The sequence below is a fragment of the Pteropus alecto genome, unplaced genomic scaffold (genome assembly GCF_000325575.1).
Source record: "Pteropus alecto unplaced genomic scaffold, ASM32557v1 scaffold239, whole genome shotgun sequence".
Classification (NCBI taxonomy): Eukaryota; Metazoa; Chordata; class Mammalia; order Chiroptera; family Pteropodidae; genus Pteropus; species Pteropus alecto.
Window position 1 is genome coordinate 10,534,820 of NW_006494613.1, and position 19,389 is coordinate 10,554,208.

A 19,389-nucleotide genomic window follows, 5' to 3' on the forward strand; every position below is an offset into this window, starting at 1 on the left:
TAATGCACTAAAAGCTATCAGATACTAATCACTAGAACTTGTAAACATTGCCTTATTTGGAAAAAGGATCTTTGCAGATATGATTAATTTAAAGATTTTTAGATGAGAAGAGTACCCTGGATTATCCAGGTGGGCCCTAAATGCAATTGCAACTGTCCATATAAGAGAGAAACAAAAGGAGATTATACAGAGACACACAAAGAAGACATGTGACCATGGAGGCAGAGATTGGAGTGATGTGGTCATAAGCCAAGGAATGCTGGCAGCCACTAGAAACTGGAAGAAGCTGGAATAGATTCTCCCTTACAGGTTTTCGAGAGTGTGCAACCCTGCCAACACCTTGATTTTGGTCCAGTGATATTGATTTAAGACTTGTGCTACCAGAATTTTCAGAGAATAAATCTCTGTTGCATTAAACCACACAGGAAACTAATATTCTAGTATAAATGATCTCTTCTACATGTTTCCCTAATTCTCTTGCATCTTGTTACCGTGTTTATTTTTCATGGTAATTTCAGACGGCAAAAGCAAAGTAAGAAAAGGATGGGAACTTTAAGTCTCTACTTGTATCTAGTTTGCTTATCGCCCACTGGTAAAAATAAGTCACAAGACTGGCTGACCCAAGTTTACAAAGTAAACATAAGGATGTGGATACAGAATAAAATTAAGAGGCAGGGCCATTTTTGCACTCAAGCATTTATAGGTATATTTTCTCATAATTTGACTATCTTTAATTCTCTCTCTGGCTAAATCCCACTCATTTTCAGATTTTGCCCTTTCTTAACACTTAGGTGTTGTGTTAAACTATTGTGGCACAATTTAATTTTTATTATAGCAGTTATCCTCAACTTTTATTTTCACAGGTCCTCACTAGTCTGTAATCTCAGTAGGTATAAGCATACGATCCTTGTTAGTTTTATATTGTCAGTAACTAATGCAGATCTTAGGGCATAGTGAATGTTCAAAATATGTCAATTAATATACAAATTATACTCTGATACTTTAGACATTCTGCTAATACACTAAGAAGCCAGTATTAACTTCTTTTTTTATTTCGAGAGATTTTTGAACAAATAAAATAAACTTTGTTTTACTTTTTATACTTAATATATTTTATTCTCATTTCTTATATTATGATTAGTATTGAAAATCAAAATTGATTATTTTTAACTGATATTTTAAAAGTTTTTAGTAAGGCAGCACTAATTGCCATATGTTTATATTCAAACTTGCTGATAAAAAAATGTTAACTTTTTTTTTTTTCAGGTGTATTTTTTATCATTCTCCTCTTATTTTTCCAAGAAGCTTTGGGAAACAGGTTGAAAACACTATGAAGTTACTTTTGCTCATATATACCCATTTAAACATTTACCTAATGTTAAATGAATATGTTCAATTACCTGATGCTCTTGTTTTAAATGATTCATATGTCATAATTCTTTTGATTTTTTTTTCAACTCTTTTAATAACTCCGTAATGATGAGTAAAGAGTGAGAATTACTCCATTCATTTTTCCTTTGGTTTTATACAAAGTGAGGAGAAATATTCTAAGAGTGACCTTAATTTTATCCAGAAAACGGGGAAATTGGGATGCTAGGAAATGTAATTAAAGTTTCACACACACACACACACACACACCTTTCTATGTATTTTACATTATGTCTTATTGATATAACTTCTTTTCATAATGTTTTTAATTGTAATGATAATAAATGTAACCAATTCCAACAGTGTCACTTTCTTTTTTTATGTTTGTTTCTAATTTGATAAATATTTATGAAAAAGAAAAAGAGAAGTAGCAGCTAATAATGGCTAAAGAAATATTTCAAAAACATTCCCCATCAGGTTTCCTCAAACAGCTGTTCCACTGAACCTCCATCCAAAACCACTTGTCAAGTTCTGAGCCTTTTCAGTGGACAGGGTGCCAACTTTGCTGGCCTGCGACAAACTGTGGGGAAGTTGCCTGATGTTGATTCAGATCCAGTTGGAATTATGTTTAAAACTTCAAATTCAGTACATTTTTATTTTACAAAGAAAACCACACTTTCCTTTTTCCTTTCTCTTTATAATATTGCTTTTGGAATAATCTGAGCCATGTAGAAAAAGAATCATAAAATCAATGTCCTTATTGAAATCATGTTTGCCATTTTGCAGCTTCTAGACCACAAAACTCTCACGATCTCTGGAAAGTTGGATCTCATCCAGTCAAAACACAATTTTTTATCAAACTTTTTCTGGCAAAAGACTACAGCTTCTAGTAGCTTAATTTTCATACATGCAAGCAATACAAACATTGAGTTATTGAACAAGTATTTACTGAGGGCTAATCACTGAATTCAGTCATACTGGTTAACCTACATAGATGTGGTTTCTAAGGAAGTAACAGAAATTGTCAGAATATATAAGATTAATAAATTAAAGCACATGATATGCTAAAAATTTTGATTTCCTAAGTAAATTTAAGGAGATCACAACACAAGCCAAAAGCTCAACGACAAAGAAATGTAGATGCTTTATAAAATGTGTCTTATCTTGAAGCAATTATAAGAATATCTTATTTACAGTGATTGCCAGCCATGTCATATTAGTTTTTTTAGGAAAATAAACAAATTATAGAAATAGAACAGACATTTAAAGCATATTATCTGTAGTCTGATGTTATCACCTAGAGAAAACTGAAATAGAAAAAAAATAATTAAAATAATACTTCAAAAGTTTAAAGAAATTAAAAATAAAAACATAAATTTGATTCTCTAGTAAGCATAAAATATTTCAGAAATGAAAAACACGAAATATTATATTACTCACATTGTACCATGTCAACTACTAGTGTGCTATTATGATAAAAGAAATAAATTCTTACAGAAGATCATGCTCCTCTGCTTCTGCCCCCAATGGAAACTTAATTATTGAATTGTCTCTATTCTGAAGTTCTCATAGCTGTTTTCAAGAAGATATTGTAGAACTATTTTTAAAAATATTTCTGTATATGAAATGTTATACAACACTAATTATAGGGTTAATGTAAAATGTTACCCATATTTTGTGTTTCAAAGTAAATGTTGAATAAATGGTAATTATTGTTTATTATTTTAAAAATTATCATTGAACATCACTAAAATACATGTCTAATTTTGTTACTGAATGCAGATCACTGTTGTAAAATCTTTATACCATTTCAAAATGCACAGTTAAGTGGGGACTTTTAAGATTTTTTCCTATGCTTAATTAAAATTTAAAATTTTGTATATACATATAAAGGCATAAATCCCCTTTGGTTTTTCTTTTACTAGTGTTTTACAATAATCAATGACATGATGGTTTGCAATAAGTAAAATTACATTGTCATTATAAAATGTAATTAAGTGAAGATTATGAACAATTTTTGAGTCGTTATTTTTAATAATTATGTCTAGGTTTTCCAGTATTCTTTTAGAAATTCAGTTGAGAGAATTTCATATTGTTTGGGGGCATAATCAAGGGAACTCTAAGGTGACCATTTTTCGTGGTTAATATCAACAAAATAAAAGATAAAACATCATATATCTTCATTAAAGGTAATAGGTGTATGAATATATAGTTATATATAATATTCACAGCCTCATATTAATTTTTTGCAAATAGAGTCTCTTTCTATTCTATACTTATATTATATACATTAAATTATTTAATATAAAAAAGTGAAGATACAAAAATCTTGCATTGATATCTTTTAAGGTATCAAGGAAAATTTAAGAATAGGTAATTTATATTTAATGCATGTTTAGGCAACACTTAAAAAAGAAAAAAATATTATTATAAATTAAATAAATTTCTAACCAGATTATGATTCTAGAGTTGTTTTTCTCTAATAATATTTCAAAATGAAAGCTTCTTCTACAGTAACATGTGAAAGTACATTGATGGAGTATGATACTACTCCTTGATGACCACATCGCAGATCACCCTCAGGTGTCTCAGAGGTGTCAGTAGATTTTATCAATTTTAAATAGCAATTAAATTTATCACCCATTAAAGACTTCACTAAATTTAGGGCTAGCTAGGGGCCTATAAAGTTATTAACTGTAGCTTAATAATACACTCAAAATCAAATAGTAAATAAGGAAAAACTAGCATAAAATAAATAACAGGCAGAATAAGAGAAGCACACATAAATAATTTTATGATCCTGTGTCTTGGTAGACTCTTTAAATTCTTATTAGTCATAAAGGAAAGATTCTTTCAACTAGTTCTCCCTCAGCTTGAAATGCAGGATTGAGTTACGACATGCAATGTCACTTATCTATGAATGTCCTGAATCAGACATTAGAGAACAGAGAAAGAGAAAGTTGTTAATCTCTTCATCATTAGGAAGAAATAAAGAATTTAAAAGCAGATGGTAAGAGAACACTCAAGTCACCTTCTGAAAAAGCAAGTTAACTGTCACGAGTATTTTACGTGTGATTAAAATAATAAGCAACAGCAGAAACAAAACTGGACGGGTTTTCCACTCAACAGAACACCGCTGTCATCCTAACAAATCAAAGTATTTGGGGACATGTGATGATTTAGTAGTTATTCAAATGAATTAATACCGAGTGACCTCTAGACAATCTAGAGTGATATTGACAAAAATAAGTTTATTTGGATTTCTTTTTTAGATGTATGAAATGGAAGTTTTATTATAGTCACAAAGATGGTTGAAGTAATTCTTAAGGCATAGTCACTAGGAACACACACACAAAAAATAATAAGAACTCCACTTATGAGAAAATTATATACTATTTGCATATTATTTTATGTAGCAATTATAACTGCTTTAAAGTACAGTATCTTAAGTAGAGAAACTTCCATGTGATGTATGTATATTAAAATGATCCTTACATGGCTTAACATTTACAGTGATTAACCTCTCTCCCTTCTAAATAACAATTACAATTACACATATTTAAATTTAGGTATAGAAACTGGGAAATTTTTTAAATTTATAATTAAAGATTATATAAACTAATACGAATATTTAATATATGTTATAGTGTTCAAAGATAAAGTTTTCATAATACTCAGATGTTTTAAGGTACACAGACACATATTTTTATCAGTCTTTAAAAAGGCATATTAAATCACAATATTCCTTTTGTTAATAATAGCTAGCCTTAACAGACATTATGTAATTAGAAGCAAAAAAAGAGTCAACCATATATTTTTAAAACTTGTATTATATCACTATTTTTATTTGATCAATATGAAACTGAATGCATTAAACTGGCATGCAAATATTTAATATTAAAGCTTATTTTTAATAATTGCTGTTAGTTACTTACCTCCTCTGTCTTATGGTAGAAAGCAACATGTTTTCCTTTCTCTCCTCCTAGGCATACTGGATAATTACATTTACCTGTCTCCTTATTCAGCATATCTATATTACACACTTCTGCCAATAAAAAATAAACCAATAAAAAGTGAATCAGTTCCTGGCAGAAATACATAAAAATCAACATGAAAGTTTTTATTCTCTCTCTTGTTTTTTTTCTTTTGTCATCCTGAGTGTGGAAGTAAAGAATTCTGTATAGTTAAGTCTCTCTCAATATGGATTGCTGAGATGTCACATAGTGGAGAGTTGCCATAGACTCATATTCACAGCTGACTTGAGAATGAAATGTAAATACTAGTTAATAAACTCCAGAGATTTGAGGTTGGTTTGTAAGTTCAGTGTAACTGAGCTTATCTTGATTCATAAGAGTTTTTCTTTAATTTCCACAACTGATGTTGTGGCTCCTAGTTCATCCCACTGACTAACTTCACACGTTTAAAATTACTGTATTTCTATAGAGATGAGGTATAAAAGGCACTTAGTTTAAAGTCTATCAGAAACATCCAGCTGCATTTAGCGCTTGGGTAAACATGATTTAAGTAACAGATTTAATGCTACATTATTTATTCACAGCAGTGGTATCGGTCCTTGTTTTCCAGAAGCATATGCTTTTGAGATGAGGCTAATGAAAATACAAATAAATTGGTTCAATACAATGTAATCATTGTTTCAATGGAAATGCATACAAGAAGAGTGAAAGCAGACAGAAAGAAATCACATTTCAGCTTGAGGGAGTTAAGGAACCTTTGCAGAAAAGAGTAAGTTTGGTAGTTGAACACAAAGTCTGAGAGTATTCTAGGCAAGGGAATATGCAAAAGTCTGAATGAGCTCAGTATAAGTTTGTGGTTAAATGTTGCTAAATACAATACAGGGGAGGTATTGAGATAAATAAGACTGAACAGCTGGACTACTGGTCCATATCACAATGAGTCATATAGTCCATGTGAAAAGCTGTATATGTCTAAAAATTAGAAGCTATAGATGAACATGGAGTTAAAATAATCAGTTTGTGTTTTAGGAAATAAAAGAATAAAAGCTCAGGTTGATAAGTAGAACATTGATTGAATAAGGTGAAATAAAAGAGAAAGGGAACATTTTGAAACCATTAACGCAAAATAATTATTAAAAAGGAGAGCAATAGAGAAATGGGAAAGAAATGAACAGAACACTGTTTTAAATGGAAACAATAAATGTGGAGATTTGGAGAACAAGAGATCTGGTGGGATCTAGGATGACTCTAAGGTTTCAAGTTTGTGAGAAAACACGAAACCATTGACTGAGATGGAGATTTAAGAAGGAAAAGTGGTTTAAGCAACAGAAAGGAGACATGGTGATGAATTCAGTTTGGCACATATTGAATTTGTATTATGATTCATTTGCATAAAAATGTTTAGCAAGAGCTTAAAATAAAGTTTTAGATCTCTGATTCATCCCTTTGTTAAAATTGTATGAATCAAATTGGCAAAAAATAAATAAACTGAATTCTTAAAAAGTGAAGATTAAGAAGGTGATAAAGGAAACAGCTAGGAAAACGTTCTGAAATTAACATATCTACTTTTCTTTGTACTTGAAACCCTGGCTTATTTCCTTATTTCTCTGAGAAGAATGCCTATTTTATCATTCATTAGAGCCTAAACTTTGTGAAATCAAGTATTTTGCTTAATTCATAAGAATCTCAATAAATAGTAGATCAGAATTTAGTCTTCAGTGGAGTTACCTGTAGGCACTAGAAAAAATATGTGTGGTGCCAGGAATCGCTAGTATAACAGTTTAACTTAGAGAGTCACTGAATACCCTTGGTCACCCAGCTATGGAATCTATAACAATGAGACTCAGTCATATGATCAGGATTTGTAGAAAGTAGCCTTATCCAAATGTATCAAATAGAAGCAGCTGACCATTGTCTTGCATTGTTTCTATATGCTCTTTTATCATCTTTGCAAAGTTAAGACAATCTAAAAATATACCTTCTGTGTATTCTTCGCTGAAAAGAATTTCTGACTTTATAACAGCTAGATTTAACACCACATTTGGCCTCAAAAACAAGAGAGATAATTTGTTTGGTTCTCTCTATGGTGCTGATAAAATCAGAGAACTTATTTAAAGATTAATGCTTTTAGCTGAGCTTCTGAATCTTTACAGAATCTGTGACATCTTAGTCAGCAGAGTGCCCAAGAAGGCCTGTGTGCACCAAAATCATATATATTAAATGACACTAAAGTGTATTCACATTGTCAATAATACATGAACATATAAGTCTGATTGTAGCTGAGCTCTGTCTTTGCAGTCATGTCCTGATAAATATTTATTTGTCCTTATGTTTTACTGTTTAGATTTCTCCAATGAAATTCCATTCTCACTTTAACTACATCACAATATAGATTATCCGTTTTTAATGTGATGCTATTTGCTATTGCAGAATAATTATTTAATCTTTTCCTGCTTTCCTTGTATGACTCTGGTCATATGCACATATGGGTATTGAATTCTGGTTTGGAACTTTCCCTTGTGGTAACAATGCCAGGCCTCATTTTTATAGCTGTAAATAATTGTTTAGTCTCAAAATTCTGTTTGGAAGTATGATCCTCTGTCCTGCCTCTAAAACCTCGACCCCTTTCCAAAATAAGACTCCTGGATATGTACACATTCTTGTTTTAATCCATCTGCTAATTGTTATAAAAGACTATGCTTTACATTCAAGTAGATCTGGCATATGCTTTCTGAAAGTTTATTAATTCAAGAGGCTTGTTCCAAATAAAGAGACAAGTGTTTTATAAAAGATCAAAAATCTGTAGAAAACTAGGCAAGTACTTGAGTTTATATGTCTTTGTCTCAGAATGTGTTTGAGAGAAAAATTCACCCATGCTATTTAATAATAGCACCATAGACATAATAACATTAAACTGGAAAATGTTTTGTAGACCAGAAAGTTCGTACTATAGAGATTACTGGAAAATTAAAATGATTTTTGTGATCTAAAGAAAGGAAAAGTAAAAATATGACTGGCATACTTTAGTATGAGGTAAGATGATACTTATTTATAAGTATTCTGAATCATAGCATGCACACTGTTTCCAACTCAAGACCTAAAACATACATAGTTAATTTAGATTCATTTTTATTGTCTCCCTCCAAATTTGCTTTACATACTTCTAATTTAAGCAGCTTGTCATTTGTACAATTTACTAAAAATTTATATTCCACTAGAACATGGCATAGTTTAAGCTTTATCTCATATAACCTTTTTTTTTTTTTAGAAATTTCATTGTCTATACTTATTTTTTTTCTCTAGGCTTATTCTCATAATACTACAAATCTGGCGTGAACTGTGTTTTCAACTATGCTTGTAAAATATACATATGTTTTCTTATTTGTTGTATTATCTGATCATAGAAAACATCTAGAGACTTTTAGCATTGTAATATGAAAGTTTCTAAAATACCTGTGGAGTTCTTTGAGAATGCATAAGACATTTTAAGAGTCATGGAGGATAAAGTTTAATTAAACATTAATATGTTAGTGTCTTCATAAGTTTCATGCCTGTTTAATGAATCTCAATAAAGACTAGAATTTTATAAAGTTGACAGTAATGTTAAAATCAATAATAAAACAATAGAAAAGTAGAAACTACTTCTACTATGTCAATTGTATATTATGTGCAATTTCCTAATTCACAGTAGTGCATTTGATATATGATGGAAGTAAAGTGGTAAGAAAAACGAATATTGGAATTGGGGTGTAGGGATCTGAGTTCTTGGATGAGCTCTGTCACTGATGATCTCAATGAACTTGAGCAATAGACTTAATCTCATAGGTTCTTCATCTTTAAAAATTAGTCAAATAATTTCTAGGATAATTTCTCTCTCATTATGAACTGAATTGTGTTTCCTCAAAATTCATGTGTTGATGCCCTAACACTCAGAATGTCACTGTATTTGGAAAAAGGGCATTTAAAAGGGTTACCAAATTAAAATAGTCATTAGAGTTGGCCCTAATCCAATATTACTGGTATCTTTATAAAAATAAAAAAAGGAGATTGGGACTGAGGAGAGAGAGAGAGAGAGAGAGAGAGATTGAGGTTGAGAGAGAGAGAGAAACACCAGACACACATATACATAGAGATAAACATGTGAACACAAAGCAAGAAGGCAGCCTCTGCAAACGAGGGAGAGAGGACTCAGAAAAAATCAAACCTGCTGGCACCTTGATCTTATAGCTCTAACCTTCAGAACTGTGAAAAAATATTTTTTTATGTTTAAGGCACCCAATCTGTGGTATTTTGTTATGACAACTCTAGCAAACTAATATATCTCTCTCAGCTCCTAGAAAAAAATGTAATCAAATACCCTTTGAACTATATGTATTAATTAGATTTGGGAATAGAAAGTGACATGGTGAAGATTCATTTTAATGGTATAAATGCAAATGACTTGCAGAAAGATAAACTAAAGCCATTTAGTTTGGTCCACAGTTAACACAACACAGCAGAATATGTCTCCCTAATCTTATAGTCTGGTCCTGTAAAAAAATATAGATCGTGGAATTAAAAGATTTTTTTTTTTTTCTTTTGGTAGGTAAGAGAATGTTTAAGAAAATCTTCACAGTCTATGGACATACCACCCTGAACAAGCCTGATCCCGTCTGATCTCGGAAGCTAAGCAGGGTCGGGCCTGGTTAGTACTTATATAGGAGACCACCTAAGAAGACCAGGTGCTGTAGGTATAAAAAAATAACAAATAAGAGATTGTAAACTGACAAAGTCCTTGCAATCTGTGAGGTCAACTAAGGGTTGCCTCGCCTAAAAAAAGAAAAAAAAATCTTTATAAAGTGTATGTATAATGCAACTCTAATGTAATAAATGATCATTTGGCACTATGATTCTAAATATTCATAAGATATACGACCTCTACAGTAATTCTTTCATCATTGACAATTAACTCTATTTTGTTACATAAGCACTTTAAATGTTTTCTCTGATATATTTATATCAAAATGTATAATATTTTAGAGCTGTTTATCTTTATTACTAAAATTTTCCTATAAATGGACAATAGCAGAATATAATTTAAAACACATTCACTATATCAGTCAGAGTTACTCAAAAAAGCAGAAGCTATCCTAGTTTTATTAACTGATCAGGTTTAATTAAAGGGAATTGGTTAAATTTCCTAAATTTTAGGTGTTAGAAGACTAACAGTAATGTGGGACATTGAGGCAACAGAAAGACAACAATGGGAATCATCTACCCATTCTAGGGCTGAGTGAAAATTAGAAAATTATCTAAGAACCTAAAAGTTGTTTTACTAGTATCTTTTTCCTGATTGGTTGTGACAGTAAACATATATTTTTAGAAAGACTGTTCAGATTTAGGACCAGTGTATATCTGCGAGATACAGCAAAACTAGAGAGCATGAGAATTATAGCCTTGGCTTTGGTTTTATGAGTACATGATTGGAGCAAGTCTTTAAGAATTTCAGTTGTATAATCTTTACAGAAAAGTATGGCCTGAGGAAAATTTTGAGTTTCTTTAAAACATTTTAAATACTGTTGCTGCAGTATTCATGCAATTTGTAGCATCTTGCTCATCGTCCTCCTCCAACTCGGAAGTTAACCATTTTAGAACTGAGTGAACAAAGCATTTTTACAATGATATGTATATCTGTTGATATTTTTGTTTTTATTGTACTTGGAGTTTATTGTATATTGATCTTCCTAGATGTGTGTGTTAATGTTTTTCTGTAAATGTCAGTAATTTTCCTGTCTTTCATCTTTAAACAATGTTTCTGCTCCTTCTTCTCTCCTTCTGGTACTCTCATTACACACATGTTGATGTACCTAACAGTATTCCACATTTCTCTGAGGTTCTTTATTTTTCTTCATTTTTTTCTCTTTTCTTTAGTTTGCATAATCTCTCTAAATTTCTGTTTAAGTTCACTTATCTTTTTTCTATTATTTCAGATCTACATTGAGCCACTCTAGTGAATTTTTATTTCAGTTATTATTTATTTCAACCCAGGAGTTTCCACTTGTTTCTTTTTTACAATATCTATCTCTTTATTGTTTTCTTTTTTTTAACTTGATGTGACATTGTCATACCATTCTTTACTTTAATCATGATTACTTTTAGTTCTGTGAAAAGATTTATAATGACTACACTGAGAATCTTTTACCGATAAATCTGACATATCATAAATCTCACAGGAAATTTTTGTCAATGGCTTTTTTTTAGTGTATATGTCATACTTTTCTAATTTTTGGCATGCGTGCCTCAGAATTTTTTGTTGGAAACTGTGTATTTTAGATAATGTATTGTAGCAACTCGGTACTATTCCCTCCTCACCATCTTTGGGACTTCTTATTGTTATGTAAACCAAAATTATTTTTAGACTGTAATAAAGAATAAAAAGAATTTATTTGAGCAAAAAAAGAGCTGCAAACCAGGAGACACAGATTCAGGTAGTAATCTAAATTTGTTCCACCAGACAAAAGGAAGGCTACTTTTTACAGTGAAAGTTTCCACTCAAGTTCTCATTTAGGTCTGCTTTATGTAAATGAGTTATCCAGTTGTGAAGTTCTGATTAGACAGGACAGGTCTCAGTCCATTGGTAGAAAAATGAAAGCAAGATTTCTCTGCATTTTTCGATTTAGACAACATAACCAAGAAGGGCATAGTGTGGGAAGCCTAGAAATCGGTCTGAGATTCTTCCTGAAGAACAGAATATGTGAGGAACCCTTGTCAGCAAACGACCATTAGGTTCTGATTATTTATAAAATTTGAGCTCTGGGTTGACTATGGGGAGTCTTCCACAGCAGATAATTTCCTTCTCAGTGTTCACATCAAATGAATATTTCTTCTTGAGGTCTATAGTATCTGCTTTTTATTTGTGTAGTGACTGGCCAGATTATTCTAATAAAGTTTTTTTCTACCTATTTCTTTATGTACAATGTTAATCCTCTGATTTTTTTCCTCAGGGGAAGAGTTCTTTGGATAGTTCCACAGTCACCCTAAACCTTGGGGTGGCAGTGGCTTGACAATGCTCTCTTTGCCTGATTGTATCAGCTATTGAAGTCTACTAATTCCCTACTGATTTTTCTATTGTTTTTAATAGACACCTGGGGCTTGAATTGTTTTATGAACTAATCCAATAAATTTTTTATCCTTTGAAGGAATAGTTTTTTAAGGTCAATGTTTGATATTTGTTCAGATCAAGGAGGGCTTCTCCCATTTCTTTTATACCCAGATTCACTCCTGAAAATGAGCTGGCTAACATTTTAGCCTGTCTCTTGAATCTCCTCCAAAATGCCTTTAACCATACCTCTGCTGTCTCCAAGAAAATGCTTAATCTTAAACTCCTCTGTGCTCTGTGGAAAATAAAATCTGTTTTGCAGAAAAGAGATTAGGAGCTATTTTTTTTTTTTTTTAGGATCTGCTTCGTCACCCAGGCAAAATTTCCAATCTAGGGTTCTGGATCCCAGAGCGGGATCAATGGCAAGTTTCTTTGGATGCCCCAGATCTAGAAGCTGATTGTTTGGTGAGTGGGAATGGGGAGCAGGGGTTTTTTTAGCTTTTCTCTCTGTAGTGGAGCCCCTACCTCAGGATCTGGTAAGTGTTATCAGAGCCCCAGTATCCTCAGCACACTAAGCCCAATGTTTTGCCTTTATTCTACGAGGGCAGTTGGCAGGAGAAAGTTTTGACCATTTGACCACACACTTGGAATTTACCCTTGGCAATGAGTAGCTGAGGACAGGATAACAAGCACTGATATCCTGCCACTCCTAAAAAGAAAGCCCTGGGTGGGGAGCTGAGGAGGAATGTAATACTATATTCTTGGCTGCAGCAGTCAGGAGGGAAGTACATGCCTCATTGCCCTGGGATAGTGGGGAGAGGGAGTGAGTGGTCTTGAATCAAATATGACATATTCTCCATTTTCTTACCAATTTTTTAGACATTTTCTTAAATAGATACTTACTTATTATAGAATTATTACCAGAGGTATAAAAAGTTGCTCTTTAATAATTTTTAGCAGTTGTATTAAGGAGCAGATCACCAGAGCTCCTCACATTGTTATGTCAGGAGTTGATCTCTTAATATGTTTTATTTTTTCTGACAGCTTTTGGTTGTGGCGTTATTCACTTTAGTTCATTAAAATATGCTTGTTTTAAAAATCTAATAAATAAAGTGTTTACCTACTAATGTGGAATATTTCATCTCTCTCAGCATGATATTTTTGTTTTTTTTTAAAACAGAATTTCTTACAGAATTATATTGATCACATGATAGTTACAAGAATGTCAGATATAATAATGCATACATCTTAATTTTAATACTGCATCTTCTTATGAAGTTACTTAAATTTTATTGACTGGAAAATTAAAAATTTTTAACAATATTCACTTTAATACATGTATGTTCACATACATACAAAAGTTTGGTTATAATATTATATCATAAATATTATTACTTTACAAAAGAAAGCCTAATTACATGACAGTAAAATATAATAATAGTTTTCAACAAAATCTCAGCTAATTAGATTTTAGGAAACACTATGATTTTGTTAAATATTCTTGACTAAGCTAATATGGTTAAATTGAAAGCAAATTTAGTTTTCACAGTTTTTTTAAAGAGTAGAATAGTGTATGCTTATTATTTAAGAATCAGTAAAATAAGTCCTAAAAAATGACATTGTTTCTAAAAGATGACTTTGTTCTCATATGAAAAACAATATAAAATTATTTAAAAAATTAAGCTAACAAAACAAGGCAGTATGTATTTTTAAATGAGTCAGTCAATATTAGGAGAAATTTATTTTACCAAGTTTAAAAATAAAAATGGAGGGTTATTTCTCAGTGAATTAAGATAGAAACATTCATATATACTTCTAATTTCAGGCTAGTGTATTAAAAAAAAATTACTAATAGTATTTTCAACATTTGCAATATGTATAGTATTTAGAAAATTGTTAGTAAAAAGAAATAAGTACCTCTAAAAGTTTATCAAATAGGGCACCACACATATCTTTTGCAACCATCCTAAAAGAGATTGTATTTCTCTTCTGATACCCATAAAGGTCATCTGCATTTAATTTAATTTTCCCATTATGAGTATTTTATTTTAATGTCCTGGCAGGAGAAATTTCTGAAAAGAGCTATGAAAGGCATTTGATTTTCCACCTTTATACTGCAAAATGTTGTCTCCCGTGTAAATTAAAAGTCTATGTCTTTACACAATGAGTTTTTTTATATTATGTGCTCTCTTTCTTTCTCTTGAGTTTATTTTTTTAATGATATAAGGACCTACATTAAAATCAAACAAACAACGACAATAAAATCTATGCCTAGGCAGGTACAGAAAGACATTTGCTTTATAATTTCTTCACTAAAAAATACTCCTTGCAGTGTAACTAGAATATTTTTCTAAAAAATAGATTTGTAAAAGGCTTTTCCTAGAGTGCATTATCTTAATCTCCACACATTTACTAAAAAAAGCACTATATTATAAAGAAATACACTTCTCAGCATAATAATGACAATAAAATATTGTAGGAAAGCACATATATCATCACATTAATTGACAAATTGAAATAAAAGAAGCATTCTATAGCAGTTCATTTGATATCTATTCTGTTGATACTTATAACCCATAAATTAAAAGAAAATCTTTATTATTATATATAAATGAACCTTGATCCACCAATTTCAAAATAATTAAAAATAACATTGTAAACATCCTGGATCACAATGCTTACAATGTTAACAATACAATCTTTTGTGTTAATTGGGAAGGACATGCAAAAATGTAGTGGTCTCAAAGTCAGTTCTGTGATTAAGATGACAGAATAATTAATGCAGACAAAATATGCCTCTTGAAAAAAATTGATTTTTTTTGGTCTATTTTTGATGTGGGGCTACGCATGTGGAAAATAAAATAGAAATTTCAATGCAGAGACTATGAGTCTGCGTGTGTGTGTGTGTGTGTGTGCATGCACGTGTGTAATTGAGTTTTAATCTCTTGCTCATCTCATCGCATCTAACATCTAGAAGAAATGTAGTTTATAGCAGATTCTGACCAATCAATGCAAAAGAAGTTGTTTAGCCACTTACCAGCCAAAGATGAATGTAAGAGGAAAGAGAAATGAAGTAAAAGAAAAAATAAATAAATAGAAAGAAAAAAATAAGCAAAGGTGAAAGGAAAGAAGAAAAAGAGACCCAAAAAAGAATGTAAAAAATAAATAAATATACTCATTTTCAAATTACTTTATAAAAACGGATATCTATGTAATTGAGTGATAACTCAGAGCAGATTGGCAGAAGTGATTGTAACCTTAGAGACTATGCTCCTTTGGGTGATATTGTCCCACTGCTCTTTCTTTAGAGAGATTCAAAGAGATTTGCTTGAGGATATTCTCAATAGAAACCAACCATTTTTGTTCCCTGTGAGTTAGGAGTTAGTAAAGTAAGTCTTTCTTTACATTTTTTCTGAAGGAAAGTGAGATGGAGACTGGGATATGTATAATCTGTAATTAACTAATGTTAAAGTAATTTAATTTTGTGCCAGTGGCTAATATTCTTATTTTGAAAGTATTTTAACTTAAATACCAAAACCATTATTAAATATTTCTAATGGTTGAAAAAATACCTATGAAGTTGTAGTCATCAAAAATTACATAGGAATTAATTAAAAGAAGTTATTTTTAAAAATATTACACCACATATGCTTATCACAAAACTAGAAAAGAATATCTTCATATAAGCATTTTACGATTACTTTCTCCAGTAATCATTTATTTTGATTTACTATTATTTACTATTGAGAATTTAAGTTTCTTCAAGAAAATAAGATAACCACAAAGAATTTCCCCTTTATCTTCTTGTCACAATTGGTTAAGAATTGTTGTGACCTTATACATCGATCTATTAAATTTTTTTTTCAAAAGTAGGTGTCACGTTTTAAACAATTACTAAAAATTAAGGTCCTAGATATTTCATATTTCTGTGTTTCTACGTCTCAAAAGTATTTGATTTTATCTTCATGAGCTAAATTATTTCAATATTGTCTAATAGGCCTTATCTTTTGCTTTTACATTTAATATTTTATATTGAAAAAAGGTATAGAGTAAACCAAGTTACTGAAATTAACTGATGGAAAAATTGTAGCCTATGGAAAAATTGTAGCCATAGTGTGGTAACTAAAATGGGAAACCATGCCAGTTAGAAATGTGCTACTTAAAATATATATTTATAGGTATCGATTTGCATTTAGTTTTGAAAAACTCTAAACACCTTATAATTCAAGGAAGAGATATAATTTGATTTAAGGGTTAAGAGGACAAAGAGACTTGGGTTTGATACTGATTCTACTCCTAAAACTACTACTTTTCACATAATCACCCTAAGGTTATAAACCAAAATTAATTTTACATGGTAATAATGAATAAAACACATTTATTTGAGCAAAAAGGAGCTGTAGCACAAGAGACACAGATTCTGGTAGCAACTTAAATTGTGTTCCAACAAACAAAGGGGAGGCCACCTTTTACAGTAAAAGTTTCCGCCTAGGTTCTCAATTAAGTCCATTTATTTAAATGAGATTTCCAAATTGTGCAATTCTGATTGGATGCAGCAGGTCTAATTCCATTGGTAGAAAGACAAAACCAGGATGTCTCTGCAATTGTTGACTCAGAAGGCAATGTAAACAGTGGGGCAGAGTGTGGGAAGCCAAGATCTTAGTCTGAAGTTCTTCTTGAAAGATAGTAAGGAGCCCCTGTCAGCAAATGGTTGCTAGGTATATTTTAGAGAATGTAGGCCCTTGGTTGACCATGTGGAGTCCATCTTCTCAGATATATTTTTTCTCAGGGTTCATATCAAATGGATCTTTCTTCTCGGGTCCACAGATTCAGTATATTTATAATTAAAAAAAAAAAAAAATCCTTCACATGTCTTAGCTCAGCTGAGTTTGAAGACTCCTCTTTGAAACTGTACAGAGACCTGATTTACGAGCCACGTAAGAGAAGCAGCTTCATTAATTTATAGCCACAATTCATATTTTGACCCCAGATGGTGTCTGTCCCACCTATTTCCAAACCTGTCCAAAGATTGACTTAAGCACTAAGGATTATGCTCCTTTTTAAGTGAGATTAGTAGCTATTTTCATGTAATATTAACAATCACTTTTAATGTTGATATTAATACATAGCTAGTAGAGTTATTATGAGTAATTAATGGGAGCATATTATTGTACATGGCTTTCATACTAATCATCTAATAAATATTTTCCAAGCTATATAAAATTAAGAGGTTTAAGATTATATATTATTTTTCAAATATACATTACTCACTATCAACTTGTCATTCTTTTAATATGAATTAGTTTTGTCCAAAAATAAGAAGATTACTTTTCTTTCTTTCTATCTACCCTAAGTTCTCTGAATGTTATTTTTGATAAAATTAAAAATGCATTAAAAGCACAGATATCACAAGAAGCAGCCTCTTGGACTAGTCCCTGCAGTTCTTAAATCTCTGCTTTTTTCCCCTAATTCTTCCGGATTTAGAATAAAGTTTTTGTTTGTTCGTTTGTTTTCCTCAGTGCCACTTTTTGGATTGACTTAAGTGTAGGCAAATCTGGTAGTTTTAGATTAGGGGAGTATTCACGAGAGGGAAAAAGTATGCTAGAAATCTTCAGAGTATCTTCTTATTCAACAATCTCCCTTTTCTTTAGCTGAATGAAAGTAGGAACTATCAGATGTATTTGTGTTAGCATGACTATCATGTGGCACAGTATTAATGATTTTCATGGTGACATTTTATCTTAAATTAATATTGTATCTTATTTTAACATTAAATTTTACTTTAATATCATTATTATTATTGTTATTATTATGCTGTATTGTAAATAACTTAATAAGATAGAGATCATTGTCCATATGTTTCTGTGTGACAAATAAAGATTTAGAATATGTTATGTATACATTTGTTGACTACTGGTTAATATACTAATAGAAGTTATTTCAGTAGTAAACATGGCATAGTAATTTCCTAATGAAGAATAACATAAAAAAGAAGGTAAAACAAATTAGTAGACAATTACCGTGATAAATGAGTGGCAAGTAGAGATCACAAAGAAGAGTCATGTACTGTGGTCCTATTAACTCAGGTAGCAGGAACCTAAAAGAGTCACAAAATAAATTGCACATAAATTGAAATCTAAAGATAAAAAAGAAAAAAGGAAAAAAAAAAAAAAGAAGAAGAAGACGAAGAAGTTGGCCAGGCAAAGATGATGGAAAAGAAAAGAGATTTGCAAAGATAGAAAACAGAAAGTTTAAGCTCTCTGACACTAAAAAAAAAAGAGCATCACCATCGAAAATTGAAAAGAGAGTTCTGGGGAGACATGAGGAGAAATATTTTTGAGCAAAGAGAGTAAACATGTAAGCAGGGACACACGTAAATTATTTTGGAAGTCATGTAAATAGTCTGAATTTTATTCTCAGTTTGCTGATTTATAGATCTTTTCTTGCTTTAGCAAAAAGCAATGAATGATGGTCATTAACAAGGGCGATCACGTCTTAGATATCCTGAAGCAGTCAAGGAAGAGAATGTATACTTACCAGATATGTTTTTTTTACAAAGAAACATTAAAAAATGGATATTTATTAATAATTCTTTAACATATGCTTCAAAGAATTCAAAAAGTAATTTATAGTTTTAAAAATAGAAAGAAACAATTTCTAGAACCTGAATAGGTATACCACACAGAAGTTACGTGAAACCTGAGTAAATCTTCTCTGGAACTAGGATCAAAAAAAAAAAGAAGAATTTTCCAAGGCTGCCGCGTCCTCTTTCTACCCTACTGCGTGACAAGGTCCGGAGATGGGGACAGAGGCTTCAAGGAATGCATCGTCAAGAACGAGGACGTGGCATGTGTTTAGGGATAATTGGTTTCTTAGTTAACTGCCTGGAATGGAATGGAATCTGGGTAGCACAAATTCTAGTAAGTGTAAACGCTGCACAAATGGATTTCCTCAAAGGCCAATCATTGG

The 19,389-nt window shown here is 31.2% G+C and overlaps 1 pseudogene; it reads left to right on the forward strand.

The window, feature by feature from the left end:
- Window positions 1-9,956: 9,956 nt before the first annotated feature.
- LOC112474528 lies at window positions 9,957-10,075 on the forward strand (annotated as a pseudogene).
- Window positions 10,076-19,389: the final 9,314 nt, after the last annotated feature.